This window comes from Apodemus sylvaticus, chromosome 6 (genome assembly GCF_947179515.1).
Source record: "Apodemus sylvaticus chromosome 6, mApoSyl1.1, whole genome shotgun sequence".
In the NCBI taxonomy this organism is placed as follows: Eukaryota; Metazoa; Chordata; class Mammalia; order Rodentia; family Muridae; genus Apodemus; species Apodemus sylvaticus.
Genome location: NC_067477.1, coordinates 36922891 through 36939380, shown reverse-complemented (window position 1 = coordinate 36939380; position 16490 = coordinate 36922891). Strand labels below are relative to the sequence as shown.

The 16490-nt window shown below is 47.3% G+C and overlaps 1 long non-coding RNA gene across 4 annotated transcripts in view; it reads left to right on the top strand.

Annotated features, from left to right (window-relative positions):
* The window catches only part of LOC127687103 (uncharacterized), a 31750-nt gene extending 18850 nt beyond the window's left edge, over nucleotides 1-12900 (top strand). Inside the window, exons 1-3 of one of the 4 annotated variants that reach the window (XR_007978330.1) lie at nucleotides 6236-7248; nucleotides 7690-7824; nucleotides 11318-12900. This is a non-coding gene — a long non-coding RNA (uncharacterized LOC127687103). Of the gene's footprint in view, nucleotides 1-6235; nucleotides 7249-7689; nucleotides 7825-7895; nucleotides 8286-11317 lie in introns of those variants that run through there. The other 3 variants (XR_007978329.1, XR_007978327.1, XR_007978328.1) reach the window with 3 other exon arrangements.
* Nucleotides 12901-16490: the final 3590 nt, after the last annotated feature.

The following is a 16490-nucleotide window of genomic DNA, read 5'->3' as shown; positions in this document are numbered from 1 at the left end:
AAGGAAAGGGACTCACTGTCTACCTGCCTTCTTGGGAGATGTACGATCCCTGTCGGTCCAATCAGTCTTTTTCGAGGTTTTGAGAACTCAGAGCTACCCTCAGTGAGAGGGCTCAGAGGGTTGGTGTGTAAGCCTGGTACACTGGAACACATGTAAAAGCAGAAGGAGAAAAAGTGGTCCTCTGACCTCTGCATGCACAGTATGTGTAACATACACACACACACACACACACATGCTAATAATAATAATAAATGTGTTAAAAATAATTTAAACTTGGAGTTGACAGAGGAGGAACTTTTCCTTGCTAGAGCCCAGAACACTCAACCCAGGGCAGCTGTCAGCTCTTGTCTCTGTCATGTGGGAGACTCAGCCGCAGGAGAGAGCACAGGCATGAAGATACAGAAATAGAGGAGAGAGATCTGACACTCATGCTGGGTGCTGGATCCAATTATACCTAAGGCCATCTCAGCTATCTGAGCTTCCAGTCATGACAGCCGACAAAGTCCCCTACCTTGCTTTTTCCCCCTGTGGCTGATCTAAATTTCTCCCAGTTGCTATGGAGTTTTGACTACTTCTATTGCTGGGGGAAAATATACCCTTTCTTTTCCACTCCTAATGGGAGCTAGCGCCAGCCAGGGAGCCTGCTAGGTGCCTCTGCTCAGACAGAGCGCTGCCCTCTCAAAACCCAGAGCCTTCCTTCTATTACAAGTCACTGGACGCCTCACCAGAGACTCTACTTCCTGTCTCTTACATTCTGGTGGGAATATATGACACCCTTTTACTAAAAGGGTTTCAGTGATATTTGTGTGTCACTGCCTGGCTGGGAGGAGGTCATCATGATCTCCTTTTTGGTTTGTTTGGACAGGGTCTCTTTACATAGCCCAGGCTAGCCCTGAGCTAGAGTATAGTGATCTTTTTGTCTCAGGCTCTTGAGTACTGGGATTTTAGGCTTGTGCCACCATAACGGGATGAATACAAACCATTTTCTCTGGGTGAGGAGGTTGTGTTTGCCTGGCGTGGTGCTGGGATTGTTCCGAGGGCCTTGCCAATGTGAAGACTCCATTATTGAGCTACAGACTTACATACTCTCAGTTTTGCTTCCTACCAAGTGAACATACAGACTGCTCGGACCCTCAGTGGTAGTAGAGCCTCAGCTTGCCAGATCCTGGGTGCAGCCTCCTGTTATGCTTTCAATAAGGATTGTACCTTTTAAAAGTCATGTGGAGAGCTCTGGAAGAGGCAGCGGTGTTCTCCTGTAATCTTAGCATTGAGTTATATAGAAGCAGGAGGATCAGGTGTTTACAGCCATCCTCAGATGCACAGTGAGTTCAAGGTCTGCTTGGGCAACTGAGAGCGTGCCTCAAAAAAACAAAACAAAAACAAAAACAAAGCAAAACAAAGTTACTCATTTTGACATTTTTGATTGCTTCTGTGCTGGAGTCGGAGGTGGGGTTTCTAAGAAGTGATTATATTGTTAGAGAAATGAATGGTTTGTTTTATTTTGTTTTGTTTTGTTCTTGAGACAGGGTTTCTTTGTGTAGTCCTGGCTGTCCTAGAACTGGCTTTGTAGGTCAGGTTGTCCTCAAACTCATAGAGATTTGCCTGCCTCTGCCTCCTGAGTGCTGGGATTAAAGGCGTGCACACACACACACACACACACACACACACACACACACACACACGAATGTATTTTTCATAAAATCAGGTTGTTGGAAGCCAAGCTGAGCCTCTTGTTTTTTCACTCCCGCGTCCATGCTTCTCTGCCATACACTGAAGTAGCTGTTGTCCCTTCCCAGAAGTCGCCATTACGCCCCTGGTCTTGCCTCCAGGACCATGCACGAGCCACACAAACATCTTTTCTTGATAAATGACTCAGTCTCCCGCATTCTGTTATAACAATGGGAAAAATGAACAAATACATTTTCAGGCTAAGGAAGCGCAATAATTTGACTCTTGTTTGCTTAAGATGTTGAAATGTGTAGGATTCCTTTGTTACGGAAGCCAGCATTGCTCTATTTCATACATTTCTATGGCCTAGAGCCATCTTAATAGTCTGAGGTTTTCTAAGTAAGAGGCACAAGCCAAGCTTAACATGCATTTTGGGAGAGGCCATGGTTTAAGACGAGAAGAGCTGGACTTTGTGGTCAAATCCAAGTGATGATTTCAAGGATGGAAACACAGAGAAAGTTGGAAAATCAGCAACCAGGTAAAGTCTAGAAGTGGGGAGCGGGAAGACCAAGGACAGATGTGAAAGGCAAAGGAATCAAGATGCCTGTGGTTTGGTTTGTGCAGCCGCCAGCAGCAGGGGACTGGGTGAGTCTTCTGGTTTAGAGGGGCAGGGGTGGGGTTGGCAGGAAACACAGGTTACTGGAGGAACCATGCCAGGCATCCGGCCAGGGGAGGGGATGAGTCGGATCCTCAAACAGGAAATCAGTCGTGACGTCAGAACCTGCAAGGTTTGGGAACATGTCGGGATACAGAGCTGGAAACAGGTCAAGACAAGTGGTTCAGAACTAATAACTGAGGTATTTTGGAAGCTCATTTTCTGTGGAGTCTTGGGCTGGGTCTCTTAGGTAAAAGGAAGGAAAGCAGCCAGGTAGGACTGAGGGAGGCATCCAACAGAGGAACCCCATCCCAGCGCCCACTGACTGCCTCCAAGTTATCACACCTCCCGAAGCCTCCTCAGACCCCACCCCCACCCTCCGTTTCAAGAAAATCAGGAAATTCAGATTTTTATGTGAAATCCCCTGCATGTTAAGGGCTGGCAATGAATTAAACATTTCCAAAACATCTGGTAAGCCAACTAAAACACATCTGTAGGCTGAACTGACCCACAAACTGCCAGCTTTGGGCCTCAACTTAGAAGAAGTAGGCAGAGACTGAAGCATGATTTAAAAAAAAGCAACTCTGAATATTGTTTGGTTCCCCCCATTTGTAAGCTGCAAGACAGAACAGGCCTAGCTAAAAACCAAGGCCCTGGGTCTTTAGAAAAGGTACCGGCCCCAGAAGTTGTCATAGATCATCCCGTGGTCCCTAAGCTGTTGCAGCATCTTCCAAACTGGGTCTCCAGCTTTGATGGAGCAGGCTGATTCTCCTGGATAGCTGATTCTCCTGGATATCGCTATCAGGTTCATCCATTTAGAAACCCTCCCTTCACAGCTGGGTCTCCAATAAAAGCAATTTAGAGAAACAGTGTCTGAACCAAACATGACCTTGACTAACTGAATTTTATGATAGGGACTGCTTCCAGGCCAAAAAACCTCAAAAATGATCAAAGCATTTCAAAGACTGGATCTAAGTAGCTGAGTTTATTGACCTTGGCCTGTGTCTGGGCCACGGTCATGCCCAGAGGATGTGGCAGAGGCCCAGCTGATTCACCTAAAGGTAGTGCCTTTGAGGCTGCCTGCTATCTAGTTTGAAGGCTTGTGGCCCCGGTCATCCTGTTTGCCCAGGGATAAGCTATTCCAGGGATGTGGAGCTTTCAGGGCTGTGTTAGACAGGGTTCTTGAGAGGAACAGAACAGATAGAATGAATCTGTCTGCTTAGGTAGATATCTTAGACAGACAGACAGACAGACAGACATGGGAATTATTAGACTTCCTTACAGGCTGTGGTCCAGCTAGTCCAACAATGGCTGTCCACCAATGGACAGACCAAGAATCATAGTATTACAGTAGCTGTTTAATCCACGAGGCTCCGGATGTCTCAGCTGCTCTTCAGTATACACCAGAATCCCAAAGTAGTAGGCTCTAATAATGCCAGTGAAGAATCGAACTTACCAGAGAGAGCGAAAGCCCACGCGGAAGAGAACCGCGGCTTCCTTTGTCCATGCCTTTCTATAGCCTGCCTCCAGACGATGTGGCCCAGATTTCAGGTGTGCCTTCCCACCTCAGAAGATCAGATCTAGGGTTGGTTGGTCTTCCCACTTCAAATGGTTTAATTAAGAAAACTCTCTCACGGGCGTACTTAGCTGCTTGGGTTTTAGTTAATTCCAAATATAGTCAAGTTGACAGCCACGGATAGGCATCACAAGAGCTAAAAGTTGGACGTTCTTGGGCAAATTATCCTGCCTGGTCACTCTACATGATGAGGTCCTTTTCTCAGTGTTCACACTATGAAGCTTTGACTGTTCCTGAAAAAATAATGACTAAGGATGCAGCTCTGTTAGAGCATCTGCCTATCATGTTGAAGGCTCTGCGTTTAGTTCTCAGTACCAAACCATCATCATCACCATCACCATCATCATCATCAACATTGTCAGTGGAGCATGCCTGTAACCCATACTTGGGAGGTGGAGGCAGTAGTATCAGGAGTTCAAGTCTTACTTTGGCTACACGAGACTTCTAAAACAAACAACGAACAAAAAACAAATCGACAACACCCCCCTCCCCCCCCCCAAAAAAAATCAAGGTTTAAGGCCAGTCTGAGCTACACAGTAAGACCACTGTCAGAAAAATCGGTGCCTTGTGGGCCAGTGAGGTGTCTCAGCAGGTAAGGGTGCCTGCCTCCAAGCCTGGGGCACTGAATTTAAGTCCTGGGACCTACATGTGGAAGGAGAGAATTGACTTTGGAAAGCTGTTCTCTGACCTCTTAACATGCCCCTCCCCCACCGCATAAACAAATAAATGTAATAGAATTTTTAACCAACCGATCAATCAGTATCAAGACAAAACAAAACAAACAAACAAAAAAACCCCTCTTAGTCTTCTTCCTGTTTTAAAAACTGTTTTCTCTCTCTCTCTCTCTCCTCTCTTTCTCTGGTGTGGGGATTGAACTCAGGGCCTTGCCTTACCTATCTATCCATTCCTCCCATGCTAAGCACATGCTCTACCAATAAGCTTCACTTCAGGACGTTTAATTGTTCTTTCTTGTCTTTTATTGACTCCTCTCCCTCCTCCTCTTTCTCCTCCTCTCCATTGTGCATTATTCTTCACAGTCCAGCCCTGGGGCTTCCGTTCTATTTTCTGCTTGTCTCTGTGGATTTCCCCTTACACAGAAGACGTCTCCAGTCAGTCCTTGAGTTCTTGCCTGACATCCAGCTCTCAAGCTCCAACCAGCTTAGGAGCATTTCCCCAAGGACGCGCTGACAGTCTCACTCCTGAGTCACTGTCTTGCAGTCCGGCTCCTACTCACCCAGTCACTGCCTTCCCCCACTAGCAGCAACTTCATCTTTTTGAGCCCTCAGCCACAGAACCCTGGAGTTGTCCCAAATTGGCATCGCACACTGTGTCGGCAGTGGCCACCTGTCAGCTAGGCACGTGGAAGCGACCCAGTGAGCAATTTTGATTACTGTACTGAGTCAAATCGGATCTTGACGAAAAAAGTCACAAGAAAAGGGACAGATCTCTGCGTCCTACTGTAGGCTTGTGGAAGCCCCGTGAGGGGTTTGGATTATAGTTCAGATAGTAGAGTGAGGCCCTATGATACACAAAGCCCTAAGGATGCTATTGCCAATACTGCAAGAACTTGGCATCACATAGCTGTAATTCCGGCACTCAGGAGGTAGAGGCAGGAGACTCACAAGTTCAGCATCATCCTTGGCCACACCACATTATTATTAATATGCTACATCACATTGTTATTAGTAAAAAAATTATTATTAATGCTCCTGTATTATTTTTTAAAAATCCAATAACTTCCCAGGATTTTAAGAAAAAGCGTTGGGGGAAAGCTGGGCCGTGTTATCACTGCTGATACAGTAAACTAAAATTTTCAGAGATGAGGCTTCAACCACAGGCATTTGGCCATCTCCAGGTAAGTGTCTCCCAATCCAGTCAAGTTGGCAACTAAGATTTACCATCACAAGTCCACTCCTTGCCAGCCTGTCACCTAATCTCTTTAAGCCAAACATATTTTCTAAATAAAGATACTAACCAAGGTCATGGCCCTGCATAGCCTACCTATGCCAAGTACAACGGAGAACATTCCTTACTAGAATAAAAGACAAAGGTTTATTTATTTATTTACTTACTTACATATTAATTTATTTATTGTGTGTGTGCATGCCACATGTGGAGATCAGAGGACAACCTTCGGGAGTCAATTCTGTCTGTCCACATATGGGTTCAGGAGATTGAACTCAAAGAGTCAGGCATGGAGGAAACTGCTTTTACCCCCTAAGCCATCTTGGTTGACCAAAGAAGCCAAGTTTCTTGAGTAACTCTAGAAGAGCTAAGACTTTGAGGGCTTGAACTGAGAGTGGTATGTTTTTTGTTTTTAAGATTTTTATTTATCTTATGTATATGAATACATTGTAACAGTCTTCAGACACCCCAGAAGAGGGCATCGGATCCCATTACAGATGGTTGTGAGCCACAATGTGGTTGCTGGGATTTGAACTCGGGACCTCTAGAAGAGCAGTCAGTGTTCTTAACCACTGTGCCATCTCTCCTGGGACTACACAGTGGGTTCCAGGTCAGCCTGAACTGCAGAGTAAGACCCTGTCTCAAAATTCACACACTTGCACATATTCATATGCATGCACACCCCTATCACACACACATTGATAATAAATGCAATCTTAATTAATAAAGGATGAGTTACCTGAGAAGCACTCCTCCTTGTCTATAAGGAACTTGAGTGTCCTTGGCTTTTACTCTGTGGCAGGTTTGGAGCCAGGCCCCCACAAGCAGGGGTGACTGCATTGACTGACCCACGTTCAGGTGCTCCCTGACCATCACAGGAACAACACTCAAAGTCCATTTGCCCCGTTTGCTGGAATCCTGACAGGACAGTGTTTGTAATCACCGAACATTCAGGATCAGGCCAGAACAAACAGACAGAATCCAGAAAGTTTGCCCTCCCATCTTCTAACTTTCCTTGAATTCTTCTTTTAGAAGCTTTGAGATTGAATTTTTGTGTACATGTCTGTGAGGAGGTAGACATGTGCTGAGTACGTGTGACGGCCAGGGGACAGTTTTCAGGAGTCACTCCTACTAATGTGGAACCTGGATATCCAACTCGGGTCGTCTGGCTTGGTGGCAAGCCCCTTTCCCTGCTGAGCCACCTTGCTGCCCCCCCTCTAATTTATTTGGTTTTATTTTTATTTTTAAGATATCACGGTTATGTGGTGCAGGTTGGCCTTTTAACTCCTTAACATATTTTAGTGGTATTTATTTTGTTTTTTGTGCAGGAGTGTTTTCTTTGCATTCATGGAAATGTACCATGTGCCTGCTTAGTGCCCTTGGAGGCCAGAAGAGGGAACCGGCCTCCCTGGAGCTGGAGTGGCAGACAGTTGTGAACTGCCGTGTGAGTGCTGGGTTTGAACGTGAGTCCTCTATGAGATCAGAGCTTTTATTGCGAAGCCATTGCTCTGGCCTCTAGGCCTCAAACTCTTGCTCTCCCTGCCTGGTCCTCCTGAGTGTTGGGATTGCAGATGTGCTCACCCTGCTTGGCTACAGTGTTTCGTGAGCGTCAGTAGCTTTTGTTTCTTAGGGAATCCATGTTTCTGTGGGTGGGTCCTCTCTTCAGTTGTCTCCAGGTCTGGATTCCCTGGAGTGACTTTCCTTAGCAAGTGCACATCTCTGATGATGATAGCATGCACACGCCTACTTTTCATCGTGACGACCCCAAATGTCACCAGCCATTGCCAAATATGTGATGGGAGGCAAACTGACTATAGTTGGGTTCTTTTACACAGAAATTGGCCAATAATAATAATAATAATAAATAATGCATCTCATCCTTTAGCTCCCACAAGTCATGCCCCAGCCTGCAGCTATCCCCGGAGACAGGAGGAAAGCTCAGTGCATGACCCAAGGCTGGCCCTGACAGTCCAAAGAGACGGAGCACCCATTATCTTATCCGAGGAAACTCTTTTAGAAGGTATCCTAGCTGGGTGATGGTGGTGCATGTCTTTAATCCCAGCACTTGGGAGGCAGAGGCAGGCAACACACACACACACACACACACACACACACACACACACACACGAAGCTATCCTGTTCCCAGATGGATGGAGACTGGGCACATGGAGAAAGCAGATCGTCTGGGGCTGAAGCCATTAGAGAAGGCAGCCTGAGTCAGCAGAGCTGCTGCAGGCCCTGGGGATTTCCATGGGGAACTGTGTGCACAGAATTCCCCCTGGGATGATGGTCTAGACAGGGCTCACCCTTCACTCTGCCCAGTGCAAGCTTCTGCTTCCCCATTAGGAAGAGGAAACGCTCTGCCCGTTTATTTTGGGATTGAGGATGTGTGGAGCGTGTGTGCCTAGGATGGGCACCAAGGCATGCCTTCCTGCACGGGGCATGTTGGGAAATGTGTGGCTTGGCGCCCGGGTGATACAGGTAAGCTGTAACAACTGGCAGGCTGGCCTGAGAGTGCAGCCCAGTGAACAAGAACACCTTAACAGCTTAAGAGCAGGTTAGAAACTGCTGTGGTGGCACGTGCCCGGAAGGTGGAGCAGCACCTGAGGTAAGGAAGCAGCCCAGGGTAGAGACAGACAGACAGACAGACAGACAGTAGGCATATGAATTAGAGTCAGGTGTGCTGACACCTGAGGCAGGAGGATTGCTAGGTTTGAGGTTAGCCTGGCCTATTTACAAGACTGTCTCAAAAACAAAACAAAACAACGATGAAAAAAAAAATCCCAGGAGTTATTAAAGTAACTTCTGTGACAAATCAACACAAAGAGTAGGACTCTGGACTAATTTTCTGCATACTTTCATGGGGCCTATCTGGCTTACATTTTACTTAAAAATGTTTTTTCTTGGCACCATTTTAGGGTAATGATGACATATTCTTTTTATATTTATTTTCGCTTCACTATTTAAAAAAAACCCAAAAGCTTTCTGGTGATAAGATATGCCAAATTGTTGTCATTATTGCCGTTGTTATTATTATTGTTGTTGTTATATTATTATTTATGTGTGTGCTGCAGTTGGTTGTCTAGGTTAAGGGGTGACTGTGGGCATCAGCCCTCATGCTCCATCCTTGTTTGAGAGAGGGACCTTGTTGTTTTTCCATGGCATATACCAGACTGGCGAGGCTCTGATTACCTGGGAGCTCTCCTGTCTCTCCCTCTCCTAGAAGTTCTGGGAATACAGACATTTTTCCAGATCTTAAATAGATTCAGAGAATTTGAACTTAGGTCCTCAAGATTGTATGACAATCACCTTGCCTACCGACTGAGACATCCAGCCCCCAGCCCCCTACCACATTATTTTGACAGAGAATCTCTCCCTAAGTAGATGGAATTCACCTTTATCGCATGCCGAGAGCACGAGAATCCTCCCGGTGCTGGCGGGTCAGGTCACTTTGGCGCTCTGTCATAGCCCCTCTTCTTCCTGAGACAGGCTCTTACTCTGTAGTGGGGCTAAGGCGGGGCTTATTCTGTAGCTCAGGCTACCCTTGAGCTTTGCAGGACTCCTCTAGCTTCTCAGGGCTGGGATTACAGAAGTCACCTTGTCATGGTGTGAATCAGGTTCTCGCTGGGGCCTGTGACACCGTCAGAGTTGGAAAGTCCACACGGTGGCCAGGATACATAGATCCTCAGGCAGTGGCTGATGACGAAGGGCTGTGTTCCAGGGTGGAGTGGTGAATAAGGACTCACATTTATCACGCTTTAACTCTGTGTCAGAAGCTGCCTGCCCCTTGTATGCCACATCTGATCTTCACATTTTGTAGATCGGGGCCTAGGTCTGTGAAATAAAAGCATGTTGACCCAGCTGCTTCCACTTGATGTGTGTCTCTTGGCACTGTGGGGCAGTAGCAGGCACTTCCTAAGGGTCTCCTTCCCATCCCAGAGCCACTTTCACTCAACAAGAGATAGCTTCCTCCTTGGGACCCTCAACCCTATGCCTCGCCGTCACAATGCTTCCTCGTTGGCAGGACCTGCGCATTTCCTCCAGCGTGTCTAGATCTTTGGTGTCTCCCTTGTCTACTGCTCCCTCTCTAAGCCACACGTCACCGTCCTCTGGATGACCGAAATTGCCTCTTAGCTGTCCTTCCCACGGCCTTCTGGTTTCTTCCCCACACCACAGCCTGAATGGTCTTTTTAACCGATTTTATCATGTTCTTATTTCAAAGCCTCGAGAAACCTTCAACCAAACCTCAACTGCCTGCCTGGCTGAGGAAGTCCTACAGAAAGTGGGTCTGCTTCCTCCTCAGCCCTCACTGTGTACCCATGAACACTCACACACTCACAAGCACACACAAGCACACACATGTGCACACGCACACACACACACACACACACACACACACATACACACCCTATACCGCTGCTTGATTCTGGTCTTGCCACATGGGCTTCTCTCTGCTTCTCTGTTAAGCAGGCTGGCTGTGGGGTCAGAGGTTCCTTACATCTGGCCCGATTTCCCTCTTGGCTTTGAATAACTGGCTCCTCATCAGCCCAAGATCGGCTTAAAGGTCATTTCTCAAGGGGGCTTTCCCAAACTACCTGTGCCAAGTGGCTGCCTATCCGCTCGCTGGCTGTTTATAATGATCCATGCGCTTACCAAGATGGGTGCTTCTCACATTCCACTGTTGAATCCACCTGTGTCTATCCACCACAGTTTTCCCCCAGTGCCTAGAACAGTGCTGCTGGATCTGTATTTGCTGAATACACTTTGGAGAGAATGAAAGACATTTTCATCTAATTAACTCATTTGATTAACATTTATTTTTCTGTTAAGAGCTCAGATGCTGAGCTGGAGAGATGGCTCAGCAGTTAAGAGCACTGAGTGCTCTTCCAGAGGTCCTGAGTTCAATTCCCAGCAACCACATAATGGCTCACAACCATCTGTAATGGGTTCCGATGCCCCTCTTCTGGTGTGTCTGAAGACAGCTGCAGTGTACTCATATAAATAAAATAAGTCTTTAAAACAAACAAAGAAACAAACAAAACCAGACAGATGCTAAGATGTGTGGATAAGCAAGATACATCAACCCCGTTGACACCTGCTCTAAAATAACTTTGAAAAGAGAGCTCCGGGAGTGTGTGCTGGGGATAAGGGTCAGTTGGTATGTGTGAAGCCCTCAGTTTGATCCCCAACACCAAGCAAGCCACGTGTGGTGGTGCACACTCCCAAGTTTGTAATTCCAGCATTCACTGGGGGGGTGGGGGATGGTGGGGGGGTGGGGACATGATAATCAAAAGTTCAAGGTCATCTTTAGTTACTTATTGGATTTGAAGCCTGCTTGAGCTAAGTGCAGCCCTGTCTATTTAAAAAAAAAAATGAGAAAGAAAGAGCAAATAAAATTAGACTGGCCAAGTGTTGATGACAGAGAGGACAATATGAACGTAATTGTGCTCTTTTCCTGACTCTTTTTGTGTGTCTTTAAAATATCCATAGTAAAAATTGTTTCATTTTATTAGAAATGACCAAGTGCCTATGTTGTGGTGGACTGCTGTGGACAGAGTCGCTGGAGAAGCCCATCGGTGTACAATCGTTTATTGAGCATCTGATGGCATGTGCTAAGTACCGGGGATGGAAGAAGAAACACCAGGCTTGCTTTCAGGGAGAATGCAGCCGGGCTGAGTGCATGCTAATAGTGGGACGTGGCGAAATGAAAGGGTAACCAGAAGGTTGCAGGAAGGCGTCTAGAAGAGATCTCCCAGCGCGTGTGCTTCAGGAAAATGGTATGGATGAAGGGTAGACAGGGACAGGCATGGAGAAGAGCATGCGTAAACGCTCAGCATCATCAAAAACAAAGCAAAACACCCTTGCCTGTCCCAGGGTTCCAGAGGAGACCAGGGCTCTCAGACAAAAAGAACACGGAACAAAGGGGGTGGGGGAGTAGCGAAAAAGGGCTGAACCTGTGAGCAGGCCAGACCTGCCGGGATATCAACATCCTGTTAAAGATTTGGAAGTCTAAGCAGGGTAGTGGTAGCCCAGTGCACTCTGAGTTCGAGGCCACTCTGGTCTAGAGTGAATTCTAGGACAGTCAGAGCTACACAGAGAAACTGTGTTTTAAAACAAAACCAAACAGGAAAAGATTTGGAGGTACAAATTTAAGGGGGAGGCAGGGAAATGGCCCAGGATGCCTTGGAGGTCAGGAAAACTGCAAGAGGCAAAGTCAGTTGGGCTAGGCATGCGTGGTAAGGGTAACAGAGTGGACTGTAATCCGGCAGGAGAAAGTCCGGGGTATTGAGGAAGTAGCCAGGGCCTGCGTGGGAGGAACCCTGGTGCTCAGAGGGTGGAGAGGGCTATACGCCCAAGTAGGAAGGTCAGAGACAAACGCCAGCTACCATATTCTAGAAGTCTGGACTTTACTCCACAGACAGTGGGGAGCCACTGAAGATATTCTGATCAGCGAAGAGATATGATCAGAGCTGCATGGCATAGTTCCGCGCGGAACACGGACAAAGATATCTACGCGAGAGGCAGCGAGGGTCCTCTAACACTCAACCATCTATCAGGCGCTTACATGCAACACTAAGCGTTTCAGAAAACTGCCCCTTCCGACCTTGCAGCGGACTAAGACGGTGACAGTGGCGATACAGTGAATCCAGCCCTTAAAGAAGGGGCTCCCATGTGCACCCACATGCATACAAGGCTCAGAAAAGGTTTCCGAGCGATACAAGGCCTTATTGAGCTCTTCCTTCCTCCCACCCTTCCTCTTTCCTTTCTTCCTTCCTGGCTGCCTGTTTTCCTGCGCTACCAGGGACTGAACCAAACCTAACACATCCTACAAACCAGGCAAGCCATAGGCCACTGAGCTGCACTCTGGCCTCTGTCCAGGCGGCTGGAGATTCTGAGAAGAACGGCCTGAGGGATAAGGAGAGGTCTGCAGAGAGACCATGAGGGCCTTGCTCATCAGGCTTTGTTTAGTCACTACGTAAGGCAAGGGACCCTCCTGGCTGCTGAATGAACAACCCTGAGGCCTTCATTTCCTGAGGGTGGGGTGTCTTTCTTTCAGTTCCTACCTCAATAAAATACGTTCTCTTTGTCTCTTTCACTGTCCTAGCCAATAATTTTAGACCTAGTAAATAATTCAATATCTTTGGTTGTGTCTATTAAAATAAACTATTTGAAGGCTAGGTGTGGTGACATAAACCTGTAACCCTATCACTTGAGAGGATGAGGCAGGGGTATCATAAACTTGAGGCCAGCTTGGATCAAATAGTGAGTTCTAGGCCAGTCTGGACAAGAATGTCTAACAAAATCAGATAGACGATAGATAGATAGATAGATAGATAGATAGATAGATAGATAGATAGATAGATGCAGTGACCAGTTGATCAATTTTAAGAGGATGAGCCTAGTCAGGTCTACATCTTTCTGGGTACCAAAGAGAGTGAGTGACAGGTCCGTTCATGCAGGCACAGAATTCCTATGGAGGCCAATGACAGCCTGCATTGTGGTGGGATGCGGGTAGATAAGGGGGATGCAGTCAAGGGACACTAAGGAATTAGAATTATCAGAAGAGGGATCCCAGGTTAGGTTTCCGGGTTTGCATAATAGGTAAATTTACTGGGGCACAACATATAGAGGCGTTCATGGTTGTAGATTCTCGGGATACAGAAGACAAGCCTTGGTAGGTCCTGATAGCCTGAAGAGTCTGGACTTTAGTCCACAGACAGTAGGGAGCCACTGAAGATTTTTCTGATCCCTGGAGAGACATGATCATAGCTATCCCTCAGGAAGGGAAGAAGGCTTGGTAGGAAGAAGCCACGGAAATCTTTATGTAAGAGTCGGTGTGGACCTGACTTGAATGCTCAACAATTAACTCAATGTATATTATATGCTTGAGTGGGAGGAGAGCCACCAGATAGAAATGTTCTAGAGGCAGCTGTATATACACATCTGTAGGCAGCACAGGGGCTTGAGCCAGACAGGGAATCCATAGAGGATGATCATGGTCAAGGTCACCCCGAGAGCGTGTGGCAGACAACAGGCAAAGCTGGCTGAACCCCAGAATTGGGAGATGGGCGGAAGAAGTGGAACACAGAGCCAAGCCTTAAAAGGGGGCTGGGAACTACAGAGTGATGGGGTGAGGGACACTAGACAGGACATTCACAGGAAGTAAGGAGCTAGGCCCTGAGGAGTCGAACTTGTGCAGGGGTGTGTTACAGGGACGTGAGCACCTATGCCGATTTTCAGTAATTTTTCCCCTTTAGCTTGGAATACTAAGAAAGAAAAGGAAGAAAAAAAAACTTTCACATCAATCCTGATGCCATTGGGTGACCTGGCCCAACCCTTCACCATTGTCCAAGTGCGTCAGGGGAAGCCACCTGGCAGGAAGGAGCCAGGTGGAGCAGAAAGCAGGCAGTCTTATAGTCAATAACTGCTGATAAGACCAGATGTGTGGCAATATCAAATAATTAAGAATTGGCGTCATCCCCAGGTAACCTGGTCAACTGTCTTCAGTGTGGAGACAAGGAAGGAGCAGAGGAGTGGCCCAGACACCGGGGAGGCAAAGGGGGAGGAGCTTGAGCTTATGGCGTGGGCCAGGCACTGTGCTAGGCTCTTGATGCAGTTTCAACTTTTCTTTTAAAAGGGAAGAAAGCTGAGGTTCAGGGAGGTCAAATCATATTGCCCAAGATTACAGTAACTGAATGACTTAGGATTTGACTGGGGCAGGTCATGGCGGCTGCCTCAGGAAGCCCGTGGCTACCACTTAAATCTCCATGCTAGTGACATGAAGTTCCGCTTCTGACCTTCAGGTGGACACTGTCACAAAGCTTCTCAGGAAGCGGGAGCTGGATGTGAATGGTGGCTCACTGTTCAATCAGTGGCCCAGTGAGGCATTCCTCAGAAGTGGTTATCGTGGGTGGGTGCTGGCTCCTAAGCCAGACTTCCGGTTTTATTCACACCTGCCATCTCACTCTCTCCTGGGGTTTTTGCCAGTCTTTTTTTTTTTTTTTTTTTTTTTTTTTGCCACTCCCAGCATGGGGTGAGGTGACCTGGCAGCTTACAATGAGGAGCCTGTCAGACCTACTGGCCCAAGACTTGACAGGCTGCCAGGAACTCTGGAGATGAATCCTTTTCGGCCAGCTTCTGAGACCCTAAAGGATGCCTCTGCCCCCCCTCCCCACCCTGTCTGAGCCTGTGTGCAGGCCAAACATCGGTGACATCTGAAGGATACCAAGGGCTCTCTGTTACACTCGCTTAGCATCATACGCCTTATTTGCATTATTTCCCATAATCCTTGAAACAACCCAAGAGCTAGGTGGGATGGTTAAGCTCCTTATACACCCAATGAGCTCAGAGTGAAGTATGGACAGCCAGAGTATACCAGGTGGGCCAGCATTAGCTAGCAGAGAGATGTCTGCCAGGTCTCTCACTTCCTCTCTGTCTCTGCCCTGGGGCCCTTGGCATGGATTTCCTGACCCCTAAGGAGTTCCCTCTGTATGTGTGTGTGTGTGAGCGCGCGTGCGCATGTGCGTGTGCGTGTGTGTGTGTGTGTGTATGTGTGTGTGTCTGGACTCCTTTAGCCCAGTCTAGCTTTGAACTCCATAGCTGAGAATGACCTTGACCTCCTGCCTCTCATGTTGAACTTGAAGACACGTGTCACCACGCTGCGATGTTTGCAATGCTAGGGTTTGAACCCAGAACCTTGTGCATGCTAGACAAGTACTCTACTAACCATGCCACAGCCTTAGCCCTGCCTCCTCTTTCTAAGCTACAGAAAAGACTGACCAGAGGTGTAAAATGGTAGCAGAAGCAACGTGGGCCTTGAGCATGCCTAGAACCCGTTTAGAACCTTGTACTCCAAAAACCTTTGTATACAGAGAGCAATAAAAAGCTCTGTGCCTGTTCCAATGGAGCCAATAAAGAAGCCATAGCTGTGTGTGTGTGTTTGTGTGTGTGTGTGATTGTGTGCATGAACCAACGCTTACACATATGCAGAAATGGCCTGGGTGGCTGGCCAATAGACCCCAGTGACTTGTTCCCTGTGTCTAGCATTCCACATAGTGACAGTGACCACATTAGTCAATCCAAAGCAAGGACACACATAATACCCAGTGCATGGCCTTTGTCAGGCATAGCACAGTAACAGTGAAGTCTATGCCACTTGCATGAGACACAGAACTGCTCCCTGACCATTGGGGACACGCTCAAGCCAATATTTTGTCAAGCATTCAGGCCCGGCTGTGTAAGCCCAGACTTCAGAGCTACTGCCACTGATTAAGAATGAGCGCCATCACGCTAAATCTTAAATCTGTTCTCCTGGGTGATCTGGCATCCCTGCTGCATTAAACACAATAAGAGCCTGTCAGTCATGCTGATGCAGGCGTATCATCCCCCATACTCAGGAGGTTGAGGCAGGAGCATTGAAGACTTGGCTTTACTTTTCTATGATGGCAGAACAGCATAGCCTAGTTTAACCCCTTAAGAGAACAGTAATACTCTTAGTTTCCACAGGCCAGTCCAGCCTGAGCCCAATTGACGTCTCTGTTCAAGGTCTCACGAAGTGCGTGTGAACTGAATTCATCTCTGGAGTCCAGGGCTCTCTCTTCCAGGCTTATGTGATAGTTGGGAGAATTCAGTTTCTTCCATACAAATCATTAAGTCTCCGATTTCATTCATTCATTCCTCATTTAT